The sequence below is a fragment of the Curcuma longa genome, chromosome 18 (assembly GCF_044706935.1).
Source record: "Curcuma longa cultivar G26 ecotype Majalengka, Jawa Barat chromosome 18, ITB_CL_G26_1.1, whole genome shotgun sequence".
NCBI classification, from domain to species: Eukaryota; Viridiplantae; Streptophyta; class Magnoliopsida; order Zingiberales; family Zingiberaceae; genus Curcuma; species Curcuma longa.
Window position 1 is genome coordinate 2,100,316 of NC_133878.1, and position 6,000 is coordinate 2,106,315.

Here is a 6,000-nt window from a genome sequence, read left to right on the forward strand (position 1 = left end):
ATTAAGATTGTTGTGACCTATGGACTTATAAATAGCTGATATAAATCATGAATTATGCGCATAATGTGGCAGCCTAAAGGAAGACACATTATGTAACCAATTAAGGTTTGAGCTATAATAGAGAATACCGCTAACAAATTATATTTTAGTCTAAAGATTAAAATGTAATGTTGTATTTTGTATCTCATCAAGAGCCCATCCGTATACATAATTTTTGTTGCATAACTTCTTACTTATATCTCTAAATATTCTTAGCTTTAATCATGAGCTTACAATAAATTTCTCTTTCTCTTTTTATTTCTAGTACAATCTATAACTACTAACATGAATAACATCCTCATACTTACTAGATCAAAGTTTGCCCATTGGAAAGAATATATTAATGTATTCTTGGGTTGCATGGACTTTAACTATGCAGTAAGATATGATAGTCCCACATGCACCTCTAACTAGTGCTAGTACTGTAGAGTAGAGGACTGACTTTGATAAGTGAGAGCGATCAAATCGTATGAGTCTAAATATCATGAAGCTCTCAATTCCAGAACCACTAAAAGGCTCAATAACTGAAGAAGAGGATGCGAAATCTTTCTTAAAACAATTAGCAGACCGATTCGTGTAAAACGAAAAGGTCGAGGCAACCACACTTCTATCAAAGTTGGTATCCATGTGGTACCATGGAAAGGGTAATATACTTGAGTACAATGGAAAGGGTAACATATGTTAGTGCATTTTATCTTGATGTCTTTGCCTGCATAGTTTACTCCTTTTAAGATATCTTATAATACTTAAAAGGAGCAATGGGCATTGAATTAGCTCATTGCTTAATGTGTTTAAGAGAAGGAGAGATTGAGGCAAGATACATCTGAAAGTTCTCATTTTACATCCACTTATCAGGGTTCGAGCAATAAAGAAAAGAGGACTAATAACAAAAGCAAAGGTAAACAAACTGCAAAATCTAGGGTTCATGGCCATAAAGAGCAAAAGAAGTAAGATAAGGATTCTCCTTGTTTCTTCTATAAAAAGAAGGGTCACATGATGAAGGATTATCCTAAATATGCCAACTGATGTGTTAAGAAAGATAAACTTCTTAAATTTGTTAGCTCAAAAGTTAACTTAACGATTATGCCTAATGACATTTGGTGGATAGATATCGATGCTACTATTTACATAAGTATCACTATGCAGAGTTGTCTTAATAGTTGAATGTCCTTTGATGGTGAAAGATACATCTATACGGAAAATGATAAGAAAATTAAAGTAGAGTCTATAGGCATTTTCAGGCTTTATTGAGAAACCAATATTTTTTTGAATTTGGATAATATATTTTATGTATCATCTTTTAGATAGAACCTAATTTCTACTTATTTGGACAAATTTGTTTATTCTTGTTCATTTGAAAATAGAGTTTTCAATATTTTACTTAATTTAGTGTTAGTTGGCAATGATTTCTTGATTAATAAATTGTATAAATTAGACATCTTAACTCCTATTAATGACAATGTAATCATGCATAGCAAAGGTATGAAACACAATTTGACGAATGAGGATTCCTCTATATTTGTGGCATTATCCTTTAGGACATGTTTCTAAACAACGCCTAGAAAGGTTAATGTCACATGGAATTCCCGATTCCCTTGACTGTATAAAGTGTGTTAAGGGGAAGACCACTAATAAGAGGAATAAGTAGTGACGTCTTGAAACTAACACATATGGACATTTATGGACCATTCGCTAAGGCATCTTGGAATGAATACACATGTTTTATTAGTTTCATAGATTACTACTCATGATACAGTTATTTATATCTTATTTATGAGAAGTCACAGTTATTGGACATGTTCAAGATTTTCAAAGCTGAAGTTGAAAATCAACTAGACAAGAAAATTAAGGTTACTTGATTTGATCGTGGTGGTGAATACTATGGTCTAAGACCATTTGCAAATTACCTTAAAGAGTGTGGCATCATCCCTTAATATACCATGCCTGGTACTACTAGTCAAAGTTGTGTAGCTAAGCAACGAAATTGTACCCTAAAAGATATGATGAAAAGTATGATGACTTTCACTTCTCTATCAAAGTCTTTGTAGAGTGAGACACTTAATACTGTAGTTTACCTACTTAATAAAGTACCCAGTAAGACGATGACTAAAATCCCATACGAGATGTATGAGTAGAAAGCCTAGCATTAGGCATTTGCACGTCTGGGGTTGTCCGGCTGAGGTTAGGCTTTATATGCCTAGTGAAAAGAAAATGGATCCAAGGACAGTGAGTTGCCATTTTATGGAAAACCATGATAAGTCTTGGGAATATAAATTTTATGACCCTCAAATAAGTCCTTTTCAAGACAGAAAATATCAAATTTATTAAGGATAGTAGGAACACTAAAATTAGGGGCATATTTATTGAGGAAAACATTGACGATCCTCCTATGGTCACTATAAGTGCAACAAGATATGGTATTCATACCCTACATTATAGATATTGTACATCCTATGGGAGTAGTGAACCAAGATATACCTATATCATCTCAAATGTAATTAGAGAAACCTTATGCTAATGTTGAGATATTGCCTCATATTTAGTACTATCAAACGAGCCAACCCATGGCAGAGCGAGTTGACCCACCAAAAATCCATCATATGATGGGGTGGGGCGACCCATCCCATCATCTTGGTAGGTTAGAAAATTCCCAAACCAATCCAACCCTAGGCGGGTTAGGCAAGCCAACCCATAAGCCTACCAAAAATAAAAATTAAAAAATATATAGAAAATATTGAAAATTTTAAGTTTGGATTATGGATTAGGTTGGTCAAGCCCATTGAGTGTTCCACTTTAGTTTTAAATTTTGAAAGAAAAATTATTTTTTCTTAATCTACAAGTCAACCCAAGCCCACAAGCTCATTGAGTTTTCCACTTTAGTTTTAAATTTTGGAAGAAATTTTTTTCTCAACTAGCGGGCCAACCCAAGCCCACCACGGGTTGACTCATGTCGATCATAGGCCTAGGTGGTCGGCTTGCTTGGACCCACTTTAAAATAGGTTGATAATACTTCAACCCAACTCATTTAAATTGTTTGGTGGAACAGACCAATCCGACGGGCCTAACCCAACTTGACGGCTCTACTCATATTTATGAGTAAATATTTCAATCACCTCAATTGCAAGTGTCTTTAAGGCAATCCACTAAGGAACGGAGACCCATGATTTCTCGTGATTATGTTTATCTCTAAGAGCATGATTTTAACATTGGATTGGAAAGTGATCCTACATTTTTCCAAGAAATAAAATATTGCTCTAATCTCGAGAGGTGGATCGAAGCCATGAAGGATGATTTGAAGTTTATGATAGACAATGACATTTGCGAACTTACCGAATTGCCTGAAGGTACAAAACATGTTGGTTGTAAATGGATATATAACACCAAATGAAAGGCAATATCTGTTAGATTTGAGAGGTGTCCTAAGGCAATCATCTTATGGTTATATTATTTATTGGATAAATAGAAATTCACTATTTGAGTGTACATTCCATATGTGTTTGATTGAATCTTAAACTCAAATACCGAATGTCCGCAATAAAATTTATAGCGTGAGAGAATTTGTGATTGGATCACAACTAGTGAGCATCTCTACACGTGTAATTATGGATGGATTGAAATTATCCCTAATCGATAAATTGATGAGCACAAACATCATCAATTCTGTCGAGACTAGCACATTTTGAACTCCTTGGTTAGCCAAGCATCTGATCTCACTACTGTTGACATTAGATGTTGAGAGTTAAATGTGGACGCTAGTTAAAGGTAGTCAGTTCATTAGAGTGACCTATTTTGAGACTTCATATGGTTCGATATCGTATGTCAATGAAGATCTTGTTGGTGCAATCTTTGTCCCAAGTACATTGAGTTTCAATGTTTGGCTAAACTATGTTTGAAGTTAGGCAATACTTGTGATCTAACATGTGTGATGCAAGTTTGCAGGAAAGTCCAAGCGTAGTCTTGGCAAAGAAAAGTCCAAGTGGGTAGTCTTGGCAAAGCAAAAGTCCAAGTGGGTAGTCTTGGCAAGGAAAAGTCCAAGTGGGAAGTCTTGGCAAGCAAAAGTCCAAGTGGGAAGTCTTGGCAAGGAAAAGTCCAAGTGGGAAGTCTTGGCAAGCAAAAAGTCCAAGTGGGAAGTCTTGGCAAGGAAAAGTCCAAGTGGGTAGTCTTGGCAAGGACTTGACATGACGAAGCTGATGGAAGCATCTCAAGCTAGTGCAGGGAAGGCATGAGGCTGTGGGAGATGTTTGAAGGCCGAGGTCTAGGTCAAGAGAAGCTGAAATGTGATTTTTCAGCTTCACCAGTCGACTGGCCCTGCCAGCAGTCGACTGCTCATAAATCAGACGCACACAGAGAAATCAGTCGAGCCAGAGGAAGACAGGAGTCGACTGGGCAGTCGACTGGTGTTATGGTGAGTCGACTGTTGCAGTCGACTGGTCTTGGAACAGTCGACTGCGATTTGAACGTTGCAGAAAATTGGCAAGCATTTAATGCGCTTTAATGCGAGATTTTGTTGCCGATTGAAGGCATCAGTCGACTGGCCCTGCCAGCAGTCGACTGATGTTGCAGAGATTATAAAAGAAGCCTGCGCGAGAACAACTCAAGAATTTTGCTATTCTTTCATTCTTTTGTGCTTCTTCTGAGAACTTGTTTGTTCTCTATTCTCTGCTTCTTCCTCTCCTCCTAAACAATATTTTATATCATCTTTGAGGAGATCGAAAGAGTTGTAAAGGTTTCTCCGCCTTCGAGGGTTTTCGAGAAGGAGAAGATTCATAGTGCATCGGGTGTGTGCGTGCGTGTGGATCCTTGGATTAGTCACCTCTGCGGAGGTGGATACCAAGTAAACAAACCGGGTTAGCGTTGATCTCTTGTTTTCTCTTTTATATTTTTGCTTCCGCTAATCTCTGTGCAGAGAAAGATCAAGAAAAATCGAGAAACGCTATTCACCCCCCCTCTAGCTATTCAACCGATCCTAACAGATCTCAGTGCAGATTAAGTGCGAGTTTCCTTTGACTTGCGGTATCAAGTCATCTTGATCTTGAAGACTTATACTTTGACATCTTAAGCAAGCATCTCCGAAGAGGTGTGGACCTGAGATGATTGAGTATAAGTCAAAGTGTCCGAAGGTGTTTGAATAGCCCACAGAGAATTCTCCACTCCTTGAAAAAGGAGACATATACCTTGCGGCCGCTTGTCAGGATTGTTACTAAAAATCTTTGGCCAAAGTATTACATGTCAAGAATACGGTACTCTTAGATACGTGTACAAGTAACTTGAATCCACAGGACAAGAAAGCAGCTTGGGCTAGGTGTGACGTAGTCATTCTAGTGGGGACCGTCATATAGACCATGTCCTGAACCAAGCGGGTATAAGATGGTGAAAAGAATGAGACACATTTAATTGGGGATGTTGAAGAGTTTAGAAGATGTTCTGGAATCAATCGTTGATTTTTTGATCAATTGGGGATCATGATATACTACTAGGTGTCACTCATGATCGTTTCGTAATTAATGATTAATTACGGACAGCTAACATAACCGGAAGCCTATTGGGGCACACGCACAACAAGTTCTCTGAAGAACTTAAAACAAGTTTGAGAATTAGATTCTCAGAATGAGAGAAATAAAGTCTGATTTGACCGGACAAAGGACAATATGATGGAATTTATCTTACGAAGATAAAAAGAACGAAACTGATTTCGTTTGAATCAGAGATCATTTGGTTACTGAACCAAACGATTCGATTTTAAACTGAATTGAACCAACTTGGTTTGGTCTACGATGGAAGAGATTTTGGCAGAACGGATGTGATGAGGAGATTTGTCTTGTGAAGACGAAGTGAACAAAACTTATTTGTGTCAAATTGAAGTACATTTGGTTATTGAACCAAGCGAACCAAGGTTACAGTGCGACCGGTTCACTACAGTGTTTTGGGTTTATTCTTAGCTGGTTTAGCCCTAAAACCTAA